Here is a 19,277-nt window from a genome sequence, read left to right as displayed (position 1 = left end):
TTCTCTGATTTGAATTTCTGTGAATAAGGACTGGCGGTAAAGCGTGATCATTTACATATGGCAAGCAAGCTATCTAAAAATGACCTACATCTTAATCTCCTATTATTTTTTTTAGTGTTGTAAATGTCTTCCCAAATGAGCATTGCCATATTAGATGCATGCTCCACCATTGCAATGTCTTCACAGCCCACTACGTATGTTAACATGATTATTTTTCAAACGTTATGAAAAATTTCAATTGTTTGGATCCAGGCATATCCAGCTATCCATTTTATAGAGAGGAGACAGAAATGATCAATCATAGTGCAAAGAACCTTGAATAAAGAAAGAAATCATTTTCTTACTTAAAATGGAATTTTCGTGCCATATGCCATGCAGTCTCCCAGGAAAGGTCTCATACCCATCAGTCTACTATTGTAACTGTTCATGACACTATCTTTTATTGACTTTTCTGCCTCACTTCTTTAATTCCTTAATAGTGTAACTTCTAAGACACATTCACTCCCTAAAGCTTGTCTCAAAATCTATTGTGTGGATAGTTGAAATAGCAACAAAGTCAGAATTGTACAGTGCCTCTTCGTCTCGGTCTTTTAGGATGAACCTTATTATAGGCAGTAGTCTACTCCTGCTTTAGACCGTATTTTAATGTCTATTTTTTTAGACTGACAAAGCATAATCAAGAAGGGGCCAAGAATCATACCTAAGGTCAGCTGAGTGGCTGACAGTCATTTAACTTTTCAGCAACCACTGTGAGTGAGACCATGATGCTTCTGCCTGGATTAAGCTAGAAAGAGGAAGTGTATTGTTGAACGTTTTCCTTGACTTATTCTGAAGTCATTTGCTCTGCTTTTCAGTCTGAAAATAATAACATCTGTTGTTTAGGTTATCATAACTTCTCCAGGTTGCATGCATACAATAAGTGCTGTTCAAATACCCATGATTCACCCTCAGTGATTAAAAGCAGATATCCTTGTGCTTTCTAACTGCATTTCCCTTCTTGGTCTTTCCTATAACCTTAAAATCTAGAATATCTGATTGACTAACAGTTTAGAAACAGAAAGAACTGCTATCTAGATTCAGATTTCTTATTCTAGAAATAACCCTGTTCTGTATAATACAGATAAAGAACAAAATTTGACATCTCTCTTTATTTCAAAATAGACCAATTCATTTCACTGCTATCCCTGACATGCTGGTTACCCTTGTAGACAGATATTTCATATTCTTCCACACTTCACTAAAGGAATTACATAGCTCAATAAATAAGAGCTTGCTTAAGCAGAGTAAAAGAGGCTCACTTCTCACTTAGAAAGGGAGGCTAGCTATCTCTGAATCTTTATTGGTTTTCAAGACTACTGCTAGACGTTATTCTAGAAACTAAGCATCATCGCCCTAAATAAAAGAAAGAGCAGGGAGAGTAAAGTAGGAAATCCAGAACAATTGTGCTTTTGTTTTGCCAAAGAGTTTTATTTTGGGGGAGTTATGCAACTTTTGATAGATGATACTATTTAATATATTCCATCTGGAATCAAAATACTTGTCATTTAGTAAGGCAGATGAGAAAGAACATTTGGACATCTTTACAGTATTGTTGTAGAATAAGCAATCTTTGGATTGTAACAAATGATACACAGAAATTTCCAACTTTCCCTTGCATGCATGAAATACGATAAATTAAATGTAAAGCAATTTTTCTTGTGAACTTTTCCTTTGGGTTTGCCAATAAGGAAATGACATAATTCTTTTCAGATTTGTGTTGCCTTTGACTCATGTGTGTGTGTGTGTGTGTGTGTGTGTGTGTGTGTGTGTTGTGTTCTGTATATGTATAGAGGAGAACATGCTAAATGGGACAAGGTTTTAGAATAATCATTTTCATTTACCACTCTGCACAATTTAAATTTAGCAGAATTGCAACATAGTTTTGGCATGGAGTCACAGAACTAATTATGTAGCATTTAATTACAAAGCTCATTGGCACATATTTGCATGGCATCTGTAAAGGTCGTTTTAGATGGATATGAGCTTATTATATTTTTGTGAGCATTCTCAATTTCATAACTTCATTTTAGAATAGCTGAATATTAATTCATTTCCCTCAGTAAACTTAGTCACAGCTGCATTTTACAGATGCCAGGGCTTTGATGTGGCAGCTCTCATTTTATTCTGCTGAAGTCGTTTAACAAACACTTCAAATGATTATTTGAACCAAATGATTCTATCAAACAACTTAGAAATTATTGATCTTTGTCATTTAGTTTTTCTGAGAATTGAGATGATCACTCATTCTTTTAAAATTCATTTGCTGAGATCCTCCCCCATAAATGTGCCATCTTCTGAGCAATGAAGTGGTATAAACATCACTTCACTCATTAATTTCATTTCCAGCTGAAATTATACTTGCTAGAGCTTTGAGTATTTTTAAGTCTAATAACTGAGGGCTGAAATCTACAGAGGGGGTAGGTTTCTTTTTGCCTAAGATGTCTTATATCCATATCCTTCTCAAAAACCTGTTGAATTAGTCTTAAAGCTATAACAACCAATTCCATCAATGTATGGCAAAAACTTATGAAATCCTAAACTTTCAGAATAAGTGATTATCAATAGTTGGTAGATTAATGGCTGGATGCCCAACAGGAAAGGGAATACATATGCAACCTAAAATTGTATACATTTATTTAACAGTAAATTCTGTAAGGAAATGAAACAATTTCATCTTCAGTTTTTGTGAGGGTTTGTGTGTGTGTGTGTTTTGCATCACTTAACAAAGTATCTAAGACTGAGTAATTGATTAAATGAAAGATTTCTTTTTACAATATATGTGGCTCTAAGTCATGATTGAAGTGCTAGATAATAGGGTCTAAAATGTGCTTCTAAACACATTTGTTTTTTTGTTACTCATACTGTAAGATTCACAATGATTGAATATCTGCAGCATGAGATGAATAATATTGTAGCCTCTTTTATAAAAGTCTTAAGTCCTATTACTACAGAAGAATATCATGGTTCTCTGTTGAGGAATTCTAATCCAGCAAATAGTTCCTCGGGCAAGGGATCACATCCAAAGCTATGATTCTGCCAGAATGCATATGTGCCCTGGATTACAATAAGATCCAGCTAAAATACAGAGAAGCACTTAGTACACATCTTTAAACCTTAACAACAAAGGTGAGGTTAGTTCGTAAAGTAAGCAGATATGTTCAAAGTGGCATCTCATTGAGGGGCAGACAAAGTGATGAATCAGAGAAAGATTTGACAGAATGTGTCAGGAGTCAGAGATAAGATATGCCCAACTCACAGGAGAACAGTAGAGGAAGAGAGGCTACTTAAGAGAGAAAAAAAGAATGGGGTGTGGGGGGACAGTTTTACTGGAATAATTCTACAGAGACAAGTGACAGTGAGAGCAAACTAGAGGCAGGTAAAGACAGAACAAGCCAGAGAATGAGAAATAGCCAGAATATTAGGACATATTGTCAAAGTTAATAATATGAGGCCAGGCAGAACAACTTAGTTGGAAGCTGAGAAAACCCAGATTGAATCAATCAGTTGGAAGATTAGACTGTGTGGAACCCAGAAGCTTCTAGGCCTAGGCCTAGGTGTAGTTAGAACAAAAAAGGAAATGCTGTGAGCTCAGCCCGAACCATTCATTCCTAGGGTTCTCATCTTATCACTTCATTTGAGAAAATAAAACATTTATAATCCCCTTATTTCTTTCTGTCTTGACCTTGTAATTGTGTCACCTTCCCATTACATTTTAACACACAATCGCTGGAATGCATGTATCCAAACCACAGTACACAATTTTGCAGAAAAACTGTGTATATCACAAGTTCCCAAATACCTCAAACCATTCCTGTGAAAATCCAGGAGTTTGTAAAGGGCGATTATGTTACAATTAGATGCTGAAGGTAGAACATAATACAACCCATTGACATCCTTATACGGAGCTGGCTGTTGAGTTGTTGGGAAACAAAAGACATTAGACTGCAAGTGAGAACACAGTCAAAGACATAGGAAGTTAACCATTAATCAGTAAAATCAGTTTTAAATGAACCAAGTTGTTCTGGGATCACTCATCTCCAGAACTGAGAAAAAAATTATTTCTGTTATCCAAACTACCCAATTGGATATATTTCTTATGGCAGTCTTCAATTTGCCACACTTGTAACACCAATGAAATTTATAGATTTTACTGTCTTGGGAAAGATAGATGTTTGAAGATTAGTGAAAAGTATATGTTTTTGGAGTGGAATAGCTGAAAATATAAAAGGTGATATCCTGACTGTTATACAGGAATGAAGAGGATATTTAAACTTCTGAGCAGCATGGGGATGGAGAAACATGAAGGGAATGAATTTTAATACTTAACTGAAGAACAGAGCCTTATTATTACAAGGAGAAGAGTCTTCACTCTTGGACACTTAGGGAAAAGGCAGGTAGAGAGCTGTGGTATTGGTTGCACTCTCAGCAGCAAACATATGAGTGATGTTGCTGAACCAGACTAAATGAAATGCTGTAATACTGCATTATTCACAGAAGGATCCTGTAAAAGTAAATTACCACCTTTACATTCCTGGGTCTATAAGTATTCCAATTCGTCTTATGGTTAATGACCTCAGATAAATGGCTAACTGGACTTTTAATAACCCCTGCCCAACCTTGTTTCAGCCTAGCTTGATGCTCTACCATATAAACCTCCAACTAAAACTCTCCTCATCGTAATGGTTTATCATGCAAAGCTTCTTTCTGCTCTGGGCTAATGGAGTCTCCTTGTAGAAGATTTCAAACAGCATAAGTTAAGAGTGTGGTAACGAAGAACAGGAAAGTTTCTAAGATTTGCTTCATATTTCTCTTAATATATCATTGAAATCTTTTGTTAATAAAATTTACAAAAAAAAAAACCTATTACACGAAGTAGATTTATAGATGAAGCCATCTATGGGAGACAAGAATTTCCATCTTTTACTGTAATATAAGAATATTAACAACAAGAACAAGCTGGCAATATCTTAAGTGATGAATCCATGTGATATGCTGGGGTTCGTTATTTACCAAAAGATGGTACTAGTCACTTTTCTGTTGCTGAGATAAACATAACTTCTACATAATAGAATTTATTTTGGTTTATTGAAGGAAACCGGTGAGGATCTGTACTGGCTGATTTTTTTTTTTTTTTTTTTTGGTTTTTCGAGACAGGGTTTCTCTGTGTAGCTCCGGCTGTCCTGGAACTCACTTTGTAGACCAGGCTGGCCTCGAACTCAGAAATCCACCTGCCTCTGCCTCCCAAGTGCTGGGATTAAAGGCGTGCGCCACCACCGCCCGGCTGTACTGGCTGATTTTGTGTGTCAAATTGATACAAGCTAGAGTTATCACAAAGAAAGGAGCGTCCATTGAGAAAAATGTCTCCATGAGATCCAGCTGTAAGTTAATTTCCCAATTAATGATCAAGGTTGAAGGGCCAGTTTTGGGTGGGGTCTATAATAAAGCATGCTGAGCAAGCCAGGGGGAGCAAGCCAGTAAGCACTACCCTCCATGGCCTCTGTATCAGCTTCTGCTCCAAGTTCCTGCCCTGTGTGAGTTCCTGTCCTGACTTCCTTTTGTGATTGAAAAACAATGTGGAAATAGGCTGAATAATCCCTTTCCTCCCCAACTTGCTTCTTGGTCTTGATATTTTGTGTAGGAGTAGAAACCCTTACTAAGACAGGGTCCATCATAATGGGGAAGCTTGGCAACAAGCTGTAGGCATGGTGGCCTGTGAGGGAAGATGAAAGAGATCAGCAAGCATGAAGCAGAGAGAATGAATAGACTGAGGTATTGCTGTATACTTTCAAAGCTTGCCCCCAGTAACACACCTTCAGCAAGTTTCCTGCACCCAAACCTCTCCACACAGTACCATCAACTGAAATTCAACCAAAGGTTCAAATGCCACAGCCTATGGGAAGGTTTCTTATTCAGAGAATCACAGATATATGTGGAAAATCAAAAGTATGAATTCATTTGAATTTTGGAAAGTGTATACTGATATTCACATTACTCACCAAAATACTCTTTCAAAATTCTTTCTTTTTGTGTTTTTTTTCATGGTTATTTTGCCATTTATAAGTGAAGGCATTACAAAAGTTTAAAATTACATTCTACATCTGTGGATGTATGTTATTTCTCTTTTAATATAATATTTTGTATTAATTGTTTGAGAATTTCTTACATTGCATTATGATCATATTTACCCCTCACACCTCCCAACAAACTCCTACTAGATTAACTTCCCACCTCTCCAAATCCTCCCAATAAATACATTCAAAAATTAGCTTACAGAAAATATGTAGAAAACAGAATTAATTCTTTAAGACAGTATAAATTTGTACATTTATGTGCATTAAAAAAATATGTACCTGGTAGACAATGGCAAGGTGGATGGTAGGGTTAGAATAGCCATTAGCTTATCTCAACTTTTTTAAAAAAATGCACAATGATTTTGTTGAGCTGTTCAAATTAGATCTATGAGCAGAAAAATTTAATTGTTCAAAGTTTAAGTAGAAAATATAATTGTTATTAATATATAAGAAAATAGTAATGTATATATATACATGTTATAATATGTTATATATTATATATTAAATGTGTGCTATAGGATATTCCATAACAGAGTTTAAATAACTTCTTTAAAGTTTCTAAATTAAGAAAAAAATCAATGAAAGCATTTTGGTAAACATATAGAGAAAAATAAAGCAGCATAAAACCAGTAAATAGTTAAATTAATATTTAAAGTTTTTAGATTCTCAGAGTGGAATAGAACTGAAGATTAAAACTGTTGTTGTTCCCAAGGGGAGATTCTCCTCCATGTTTGAATTATACCAAGCATGTATATTATTTACAGAGTGCTAAATTGCAAATTTTGCAACATTATGTGGCCCTCGGTGATTTGAATTTTATTAATTTATTACATTGAGAAGATGCGTAAGATATAAATAAATTATTCATAATAGGCTGTAATGTTGTAATTGTGGTGCTAAACATTTCACCAACAAGCCAAATGATTCTATGTCCATCATTGGATCAGCTGTGCCCTGAATCTCCCTTCACAGAGCCAAACTGATATAATGCCATTAGCAACTCCATTGCAGGATAAGTCCTGACACATCAGGATGCGTCACTACACACCATGGCTTGGAATTGGTATCTGGTAATTCGACCCTATTCTCCATAGCCAGAACCCCACTTATGTTTTCTTTACACTTTCTAGATGAAAATGTTAACCGTTTTATATACTTCTGAAACAGGATAATGGCCATTTCTGTCAAAATTGGTAAATCTGCATTTAAAGCTTCGGGGTTGTTACGTTTGCACATGATGCTGCATCCTGACATTCTTCCTGACATCTCGTTCCATCTTCAACTTAAAGTAAGTCAAACTAATTTTCATAGACTAATTTAAATACAGGATATATGATTTTCAGAATTTTCAGAAGTAGAAGTCATCCTGTTGACTCCTCTTTGCTTATTGCTGTAAGGCATCTGGGCATATAGAAAAGAATAACTTTTAATTGTTAATTTCAATACAAACAAAGGTCCTGAAAACAAAACACAGGGCATGATTTCTCTCATTGGAAACTAACTCTGACACACCCTGTTGTATATTGTCTATAACTTTATTGATGGCTTTTGTAAAAGCAAAAAAAAAAAAAAACATAACAACAATAATAATTTCTTCTACTCATTTTACTGTTCTGGTTTTTCTCCAGGATATTTTCAACTTGCCTTTGGAAATCCTTATAAACTCAAAGAGTTACTTTCTGTACTTAAATTTTGCTTGCTCAGCCGGATGTCACTAAAAAATGATATTAAATGATATTTCAGAGCTAAAACGATAAACGGAAATTTAAAACAAAAATATTACAGCTTTATAGTTCTCTATTAAGCTTGCTTATTAGGTTTTGTGTGTGTGTGTGTGTGTGTGTGTGTGTGTGTGTGTAATACAGAGTCTTACTATCACTATATAGCCTTAGATAGCCCCAAATTCATTGTGATGGCATTCTTTGGTTGTCAACTTGACTACAAATGGTATTAACTAAGCCCCCAAAATAGAGGTCATTACTATGAGAGACTTTTGCTTAATTTGAAATGGGAAGACCACTTTTCATCTGGATCTTAAAGCAGAAAGCCAGGCCTTTAATCCAGAGTATATAACCAGGTAAAAGACACTTCTTTAATGCTGATGTTGAGTTGGGAAGACACACCTATAATCCGGATCATCTGAGCTTGGAAAACCCACATCTAATTTGGGCCATACTTTCTTCTGGAAGTCTATATGAGACCTTGAAAGAAGGAAGAAGCCTTTCTGCTTTGCCTACTTGCCCTACCTTGCTAGTAAGTTCATCCCTTCACTGACATTAGAGCAGATTTCTTCAGAATTCCAGAGTACACCAAAGATCAACAGAGATAGCCAGCCTTGTGAACAGAGAAATTACTGGATTCTTGGACTTTCCACTGGATTAGCTAGACTGTAGCATTTAATTCATTCCAATAAATCCTCTTTCTATATATATAGAGAAAGACTCATTCTATATGTTCTATTCCTTTAGAGAATTCTGAGTCAGAAATCCATTGGCCTTCTGAGTGCTGAAATTAACCTAATGTGACACAACACCCAGAATTGTAATATTATTACTATTTTTTTTATCAAAATAGGATTATTGTTACCAAGATATCTTACTTTCTTATATGCATAAAGAATACATTATTAGAGAAATTTTGGTAAATAAAACAAATGACTCTTTTAGTAAATCACAAATTACTTCCAATATATGAAATTATTCAAATATTTTTCAAAAATTGATGAAAAGTTTAAACTAATATTGTAGCAATTTGTTGTAAATACATGTTACTTTAGAGTAATTATATATCTTTTGTTACTTTCATTGTGCTTACATTAATGTATTCATTATTCAGATAATTTTAGATTAAGATTAAATATTATTCCATAATTTAACTCTAATAGATTGTGCTTACTGCATTTTTATTTAATCTAACACCTTCAAATTAAATGAGAATACAATTAGCATAATGTATTAGTCACAGATTGGTAGAAATTTTAAATTGTTTTTATTATTTCTTTGAAAATTTCATACAATTCATTTTGATCATCTTGATCTTGGACTGCTTCCTTAATGATTTTAGATTCACACACCCTCCTAACCTTGTTTTTGCATGATTTTAAATAAATCAACCAGTCCATTCTGTGCTACTCATGTACTCAAGCATGTTGGACCAACCACTGGAGCATGTTTGGACTAGTAGGATCCATACTGATAAAAGAAACCTGACACTCCCCCTCCCAGAAGTCATCAGCTTCCAATAGCTCCAATGATAAGGATAAGCTTCATGAGTCCCTGCCTACTTCATGCTTAAATGCTAACTGACCTGATCTTCCTCAGATCCTGGGAGGACAACCAGAGATGATATAAGTTCATGAGTCCAACAGTCCTTTCGTGTTAAAAGGTACTGTTCTACTCTAGACTTCTAGACCTCTAGCTCTTACCTGCTCCCTTTTTAATGATGGTCCTTGAGCCTGGAGAAGGTGAAGGTCATACATTTGTTTAATTTGTGGCTGAATATTCCATGAACACTTATTCTGCACACTTTGACCAGTCGTGAGTTTCTGTATGTGGTGGTTTGAATATGCTTGGTCCAGGAAGTAGTACTGTTAGGAGACATGGCCTTGTTGAAGTAGGTGTGGCCTTGTTGGAGGAAGTGTTTCACTGTGGTTGTAGGCTTAGAGATCCTCCTCCTAGCTGCCTGGTAGATAGTAAGTAGTCTGCATCTAGATTGCTTTGGAAGAAGATGTAGAACTCTAAGCTTCTCTAGTGCTATGCATGCTTGGATCTTTCCATGCTCCTGCCTTAATGATAATGTACTGAACCTCTCAACCTGTAAGCCAGCCCCAATTAAATGGCTCAATATAAGAAATGCCTTCATCATGGTGTCATTTCACAGCAATGAAAACCCCAACTAAGACATTGTATTAGTTACTGTCTACTTTATCATGAAACATATCTGATGAAGGCTGAGAGGCGTACTAATCGATGAGTATAGAGACGGAAGTTTAGAGGACAGTTTGAGAACATATCTAGTTAGAATACTAACAGTAGTAGTCAACCCTGAGGGTTATGAATATACCAACAATAGACTTGACCACCTGTGGAGGGGTCCATAAATCCAACCATAAGTTGTAAGTTGCCACTGTAACATCTGAACCACTACTGTAACTTCTGTACTACTGCTGTATCCATGCCCATGTCTTTCCACCCTGGTCATTACAGTTCACAGGGTTCTGCACTGGTAAGACTGTCGATGACTCTTTTTCTTCCAGAAACTTAGACAACACATACTGCTATTATAAAAGCTAGCTAGAACGAAGGATGCACCCTGGTCAGTACCATCTTGATTTCTCCATATCTTACTGTTTTAGTCAATATCTATTCTGGTGAAGAGACACCATGACAATAGCAACTAGTATAAAAGAAGCATGTAATTGAGTCTTACAGTTCAGGAGATTCAGTACATTCTTATCATAGCAAAAGTACGATGGCACGGGTAGACTTGGTGCTGGAGAAGCAGCTGAGAGTTTTACATCTGGATCCACAAGGAATTAAGAAGAAGGAGCCACTGGGTCTGGCTTGGCCTCTTGAGACCTCAAAGTCTACCCTTAATGACATAGTTTCTCCAACAAGGCCACACATCCTAATCCTTTTAAATAATACTAGTTCCTAGTGACCAAATATTCAAATCTATGTGCTTATAGGGACTTTCTCATTCAAATCACTGCATTTATAAATGAATTTTTAGTGAGTTCAGAATTAAATTCCTTCCTATGAGTTCTGACAGGCAACCAAAAGCACTGACAATATTTTGTATTGTCATGGGACTCTAGGAACACCCTGAAAAACGATTCCAGGGAAGGTTACCACACCTGTCATTGGGTTTTCATTTGGCCAGCAGGCAGTTTCTAGAAGAAAGCTTTGTTTTGTTTTGTTGTATTTTGTTTTGTTTTGTTTTAACGGATGGTAGTATTTTATTCAAAACAATATAGCAAAACTCTGGAAGTTTAGTTTCTCTGGCCTCCTTTTCATTGCTCAGCCTTAAGACTTTGTAAATAATAGTATGTAAGGCTCAAATAACTTTCTTTTAACCTGTAGGTATCACATGCTCTTCGATCTGTATTTATTCCACTGAGCCTCAGTCATTTTTTTCCAAATAATCTTTTCTCTGCTAAATGAATTTATTTCATGAAATCCACATAACTTGTTGATGTCTTTCATCTCTACATCATCACCCTTGTCTTCCCTTCATCAAAACTTCAAACCTTTCATTTCAATCAGTTCAATCACTTATTTTCTCCCATTTCTTGCTTTGTACATTGGTCTTCTTTGGAAAGGAAAATCCTTAAAATTTCATGTCTGAGTGCCAGCTAATAGTAAAATTCTAACTTATCCTTTATTGAGAACTTTCCCCACATCAGGTGATAAAAGATCAACATCTGTTCTCTCAATCTTTAAGATGGACTGCCCTGCTGTCTGTTTTATAGATGAGAACCCAGTGCCTAGAATCTGAGGGACTTGACAAAGACCAGAGCAGTGGTAAACAGCACTGGCAGATTAGAAATATCATCTTTTTGCTCCAAAGCATGTTTTACTTCCAGTGCCATGTGCTTAATGAGATAGAGGGCTTCTCCTGCAGTGCTAATTATTTTATCCTGTGTTTCTTTGTGGTTCCATTAATACTATCAACTTATTTTTTTCTTTGCATTAGTGTGGCAGCTACAAAATCTTTATACTATTAAGAACTTTGGAAAAATAAGAAATGTTCACAGGTTAATAAGCGTTCTACTACCAGATACAGTGGATCCCTTGGAGCTTTGAAAGTTAGAGTATGGCCCTATGTATTTATCTGTCAGTCAAATATCCATATTTGACAGCAATATCTATGTTGACTTCTGCCTCTAGTCTCTGGCCTTGTAGAATAAACTTTTGTTCCTTTTTTTTTTTTTTTGGTTTTTTGAGACAGGGTTTCTCTGTGTAGCCCTGGCTGTCCTGGAACACACTCTAGACCAGGCTGGCCTTGAACTCAGAAATCTGCCTGCCTCTGCCCCCCACAAGTGCTGGAATTAAAGGTGTGCACCACCACTTCCTGGCAAAACTTTTGTTCTTATAATTGATCTTTGAGCCTGGTTATTGTTGTAAATTTTAAATTCCTCAGGATTTTCTTAGTAAAATGATATCATATTTCCTTCTAATAGATAATTCTAATGGTTTTGGCATAGGGACTGGTTGTTAAGCAGGCCAGTCTTGTGATTAAAGTGTTGAGCTTCTTTGGCTTCTCTTGCTCTTACTGGGATTATAGACATGTACATACCTATCCTAGAAGTTTGTATTCTTTAACATCGTTATTTTTCTCTTTTTTTTTTCAGGGTCCAGCCGTAACTTTTTTATTCCCTTTTAATCAATTTTATGCACTAACACAACTGTTTTGAACAGAGATCTGTGAATATTAATAGCTACAACCAGACTTAACCAGGAGAATGACATTTTTAAATATACACCAACAATGATTGTCTCAACAAAGTGTTTTTACAAAAAATATTTCTGATTTTTTTTTTGATGTAGGAAACTCTTCAAGAGAAGTCCCCAGAAATAAACCATCAAATGTTGCCTTCTCTACTGCTCATTTCAGAACTAGACATTCATGCCACACAAAAGTCTCCTCCTTCTCTACCCACACTGAGTTCTCCTGAGCCTTCAGGATGAGTATGGGCTTGTTTTGCTCTTTTATAAATTAACTTTTTTTTATTAAACATGAATATTAATGGATTTCATCATGCCATTTTCATATACATGAAAATATTCTTTATTTTTATCAGCCCCTTCTACATATTCTTTCTCTAACCTCCTTTGTCTACTTTGGATGATTCCCCTTCTTCCCCATAAATATTTCTCCTCCTGTTTTTGTAACATCATCATTATTATACTAACTTCCATTCTATTACTATATCTTTCTTTTTGTTGTTTTTTAGTGCCTTTTGCTCCTTGCATACTTGTGCTAAGGTCATGGTACTTACATGGGGAAGAACACAGAGCATGGTGATTTATTTTATTTTGTGTTTTAAATTAGAAAATAAGAAAGCATTTTGTAGTGGTTTGAATATGCGTGATCCAGGGAATGGCACTATTAGGAGGTATGGCCTTGTTGGAGTAGGTGTGGCCTTGCAGGAGGAAGTGTGTCTCTGAAGGGATAGGTTTTGAGACACTCGTTCTAGTTTCTTGGAAGCCAGCCCTCTCTTCTTTACCTTGAAACAAGATGTAGAACTCTCAACATCTCTAGCATCATGCTTGCCTGGAAGCTGCCATGCTTCCAGCCTTGATGATAATGGACTAAACCTCTGAGTCTGTAAGCCAACCTCAATTAAATATTGTCCTTTATAAGAGTTGCCTTGCTTTCCTAAGATCTGGGACTTTCTTGTTGCTATCCCCAGGACCCCACAGGGTGACATTAACTTAAATACTCCCAAAAAGGGGAGGAAGAACCTGTCAAGACCATATCCAGAGGTTAGGCAAAAGAAAGGCCATCTAGAGACTGTCCCACCTGGGGATCCATCCCATATACAGACACCAAACTCAGACACTTCTGCAAATGCCAAGAAGTGCTTGTTGACAGGAACCTGAAATAGCTGTCTCCTGAGAGGTTCTCTCAGATCCTGACCAATATAGATGTGGATACTTGCAGGCGACCATCAGACTGAGCACAGGGACCATAATGGAGGAGTGTCATTCCCAAAGCAGGGGCCTGGGCTGGGGCCTGGCTGAGGCTCTCTCTCTCCCTGGTTGCAGGAGGCCTGTTGCTGAGACCTGGGTCTCTCTCTCTCCCGTGGCTAACCTGTTTGCTGCACTGCACCTTAATTAAAAGGGAGGCAACGTATGAATGAGTTATTTTATTGTAGGAAGGAGAAATATGCTAGTTAAGTAAAGAAAAAGAAAGGAGAGGAAGGAGAGAGAGAGAGAAAGAGGGGAGGGAGAAAGGCAGAGAAGAGAACAAAGAACATAGAGGAGAGTGAGAGGAAGAGAACAAGAGAGAGAAGAGCAAGAGGACAAGACAGTAAGAGAGGAAGGGTAAAAGAGTAAGAGAGTGAGGAGGGGGCAAACCACCTCTTTTATTGTATGGGGCATGACATGCCTGGCTTGTGATCAGATGACTGTGTGTAAGGTCCAGCTAGAATGCTGGGAGTTTGAGGCAGTATCTGCATGATAGAACACACATCTCCTACAGGGGCAGCTGTGAGGGGTCTGGGCTGAAATCTGAGTCATTTGTCTCAGGGCTACCACCGAACTCCTACCATCCCTTATGAGCAAATGCTCAGTGTGTCTCCGAGGTCCCAAGGTGGCTCTGCTCTACTGGACTCTGGCTGTCAGAACTGCTCACTGACTCACAGAGTAAGGGGAAACACTGAATGAGCTGAAGGGGCCTTATCTGGCATCAGTGGGAGGAGAGATCCTTGGCCCTGTGAAGGCTTGATGCCTCACTGTAGAAGAATGCTAGGTCAGTGAGGCAGAAGTGGATAGGTGGGAGGGGGAGCACTCTCATAGAACCAATGTAAGGGGGGATTGGATAGTGGGCATGCTTGGGGGGAAACCAAGAAAGGGGATAACATTTTAATTGTAAATAAATAAAATATCCAATTAAAACAAAAGAACCACCTTGGTCATGGTGTCTCTTCACAGCAATGAAAACCCTAACTAATATAGATTTATTAACACCTTTTGGTTTCAGAATTGCTTTCGGTGATTTTTTAGTTACTATTCTTTAATTTTTTCCATTGTAGCCAAATGTGAGACATCAGAAATATGACCACCATATGGATAAGCATATGTGAATATGGATACTTTGACCTATATTGCTGCCAGGAAAATTACTCAACCTATCATGGACTTGTTTGCTATTACTAGGAGCAACATCTACTTATTCAGCAAGTGACCCCAACTAATAACACTGTATAAATATTTCAATGAAGAGTGACTCCCAAAATCATTGCATGTACTAACAAATCTAGAAAGTGTCAACACATATCTACCCATCCAGTTTGCTTCTTAACTTTAACTATATTTATGGGTTAAAAGCATTTTCCAGCTGACTAAAATAAATGATCTTCTTTTAAAATTAAATTTACTTATTTATTTACTTTACATCCCCATATCAGCCTTTCCACTTCTCCCAGTAGCCCGCTCTGGGTGTCACCCACACCCAACCCCCACACTTCACTCATCAAGTCTCTACCGAACTTGGTTCATCCTCTCCCATAGAAGCCAGACAAAGCAGTCTATGTAGGGGTAGGGATCCCCAGACAGGCAAGCAACAGGCTCACAGATAGCCCCTGCTCTAGTTGTAGGGAGACCCACAAGAAGACCATGCTGATCATTTGATACATATGTGCAGGGGGGTTAGGTCCAGCCCATGTTTTCTTTTTGATTGTTAATTGAGTCTCTGGGAGACCATAAAGGTCCATGTAAGTTGACACTGTGGGTCTGCCTGTGGAGACCCTATCCTTTTAGGGTCCTTTAATCATTCTCCCAACTCTTCCATAAGTCTCACTGAACTCAATCTAATGTTAGGGTGTGAGTCTCTGCATCTCTTTCCATTGACTGCTAGGTGGAATTCTCAGAGGCAATTCCTGTCTGCAAGCATAACATAGTATCATTAACAGGGCTAGGGATTAGTTATTGCCCATGAAGTGGGTCTCAAGTTGGGGGAGTGATTTGTTGGCCATTCCCTGAGTCTGTGAGTGTCTATGGGAGCGACTTTAGTTGAGACTCTTACCAGAGGAACATATGGATCCTGAAGTGGCCACTTCCAGGAGTCAGGCAGAACTGCCAGTGGAGAGATAAGGACACCAACCTGCCCACAAAAACTTCAACCTAAAATATGTCCTGCTTCCAAAATGTGCAGGGACAAATCTGATCTTTTTTTTTGCATATTTTTATTTTATTTTATTTTATTTTACTTATTTTTATTAGATATTTTCTTTATTTACATGTCATATGATATCTTTTTTTCCAATTTCCCCTCCAAAAAAAAAAGAAAAAATTAAAAAACAAAAACAAAAACAAAAACAAAACCCTGTTCCCTTGTAGAGACTAACTATGGAGCAGAGACTGAAAGAAGGGCAATCCAGAGACTGCTCCACCTGAGAATCCTTCCCATATTCAGTCATCAAATCCAGACACTATTGTGGATGCCAGCAAGTGCTGGATGATAGGAGCCTGATATAGCTGACTCCTGAGAGGCTCTGACAGTGCCCGACTAATACAGAAGTAGAGGCTCACAGCCATCCATTGGACTGAGCACAGGGTCCCCAAAGAAGGAGCTAGAGAAAGAACCCAAGGAGCTGAAGGGCTTGCAGCCTCTTAGGACGAACAACAATATGAACTACTGAGTACTGTCAGAGCTCCCAGGGACTAAACCACCAACCAAAGAGTATACATAGTGAGACTAATGGCTCCAGCAGCATATGTATAGCAGAAGATGGCCAAGTTGGTCATCAATGGGAGGAGAGGCCCTTGGCCCTGTGAAGGTTCTATGTCCCAGTGTAGGGGAATGCCAGACCCACTAAGTAGGAGAGGGTGGGATGGTGAACAGTGGGAGGAGGAGGGAGCAGGTGTTTGCTTTTGTTTTTGTGTTATTTTATTTTATTTTATTTTTGGGTTTTTTTAGAGGGGAACCTGGGAAAGGAGATATTGTATGACATGTAAATAAAGGAAACATCTAATAATAAAAAAAGCCTGTTCCCTCCCCACTCCCCCTGCTCACCAACCCACCCTCTCTTGCTTCCTGGCCCTTCTGCTTCCCTCTGGGTACATATATTATTGTGAACCTTATTACTTGAGAGAAAAGTGTTAACAACCTCCTTGCTCCAAGTTCCCACTATATAAACCAACACCAAATCCTAACAATTTTGTCTCCAGCTGTCATCAAATTTGTAAGATGTTATTTTCAACATCACTACCAATCTCCTATATTCTAAAACATGATTTCTTGTTTTAATTCAAATCAGTGTATAGGACTGAAATCCCAGCTGATTTTCTTATATGTAATCAGGAATCTCTAGATTTCCCTCCTAGTCATTATGTCTGTTGCCCATAAGGAAGACATGTTTGTACACACAGTAACAATAGTATTGACAAATCACACAGCATTTACCATGCACCAGAGACTTGTTGAGACTCTTCCAATATTTTCACTTCCTTAATCCTCATCAGCAGTAGGTAGGTGTTTTTACATGTCCCTATCAGACTGGTGAAGAGAAACTGAAAAACAAAAAGTTCTGCTAAAGATAAAAGGAAAAAGTTGTCATGTGAACTCAGAGATTTTTAGCTTTATCCTTTATCTTCTTCACCACTAAAAGATGCTATCTCCCCTTTTGAACATGTCTTTACTTATTAAAATAAAGCTCTTCTCTGATTCCAAAATTCTTCCAAGGACCACACACTCTTTAAATTGGGTCTGGAATATTCTCCCCCACCACATATTATTAAATATTTTAATTCTTTATGTTTTTCCTTATTCACTATTTTTTTAGAAAAATTTCTCATCAAAATAGTATACTAATTATTTTGCAGAATGCAAACATTTGTTAAATAGAAATAAAATTCTTCATGATTTTTGATATAATAATCTGTGTCATGCGCTATAATATAAACTGAACAAAACTTGATCTTACCTACGTAATGCAGCTTAACACATGGGTATCTATACCACACACACCCATACATATATACACACACACAGACACACACACACACACACACACACATGCATACATACCACACACACACACATGCATACATACCACACACAGAGACACTCTGAAATAAATGCTTGAAACAGATACAAAAAGATAATACAGGATGGCAGGCAGAAAGGGAGGAATGGGAATAATCAGGAAGAGACTGATGGTGGAAGAGAGAGGGGGATAAGAGCAAAAGGGATAGAGGGAAGAAGGAAGCAAGAAAGGAAAGGAGGAAGTTTCAAGTATCTGGCAGAAATATTTCACAAAATGTTTGCAGGTTGGGAATTTTCTTTTTTCTTGATTCATTATCCTTTCTCCATTTAAACAGTACTAACTGCCTCAAGATAAATCATTGGGAAGATCTGAACATGCAAGTATTCACTTATTATCTGTGTAAGATGCATTTGAAGACCCATAGTGGATAACTGAAACCATTGACAGTACTAAGCAGTACGTATGCTGTGTTCTCCCATCACATGCATACCTGGGACTGAGTTGAATTTAGAAGTTAACCCCAAGAATAAGATTCACAGTAGTGACTAATGAAGAGGAAGAATAGTAATAGCAGTCTATAGTAATAAGTTATTTGATATTCCTTTCTCAAAGTATCATACTTTCCTATGGCAATGACTGGAGATGACACAATGCATACAGCATGGAATGGAATGAAGCAAAGGATGCAGGCCGGCTTTGTGTCTCATGCATAGAGTATTTGACCAAGAACATCACAATATTGTGGCACAGGTCACTTAACTCAGGTGGCTACTGAATGTCTAAGGACTGGGTGGGCTTACAGCATGGTGACACTGCAGAAAGGGATGGGTGTCTTCCTGACTTGGTGTGTGTGGGGGGGGGGCAGCAGGGCAGTGAGAGCATTCATCATCACTCTCAAAAATATGCATAACTTAAATCTTAGGATGTCTTTAATTCTGGAATATTCTGTAGACCAGGCTGGCCTCGAAATCAGAAATCCACCTGCCTCTGCGGGTAATGGGAGATGGTCATTTTAGAGATCCTGTCTTTATATAGAATATTATTCCTTATAAATTTCACCCACCTGGATGATTTCTTTCCTTTTAAATTTCCTAAAATATATTTTCAAGTCATAATATGTCCTATATATATATATATGTATTATATTTTCTCTGTGTGTGCTTTTTCCAGGTCTGACAAGAGCTAATAGCCTATATTTTAGGACATAATTGTATACAACATAATTTTTATAATGTATATACCTTAAAATAATTTTTAAATTGTATGGCAATTAATTTGATTTCCTGGCTTAAGAATATTTTATTTGTCCTCTAATTTTAAATTGATGTGAAAATAGAAAATATTTCCACATCATGTTTTCTTCATGACAATTCATATTACAAATGTGATAAGCTTTTGAAGGACTTTGGAGTATAGGAACCTACTGAACTCTTTTAGTGTTTCACAACTGTATA

This window comes from Mastomys coucha, unplaced genomic scaffold (assembly GCF_008632895.1).
Source record: "Mastomys coucha isolate ucsf_1 unplaced genomic scaffold, UCSF_Mcou_1 pScaffold4, whole genome shotgun sequence".
Lineage (NCBI taxonomy): Eukaryota > Metazoa > Chordata > Mammalia > Rodentia > Muridae > Mastomys > Mastomys coucha.
This window is presented reverse-complemented; position numbering follows the sequence as displayed.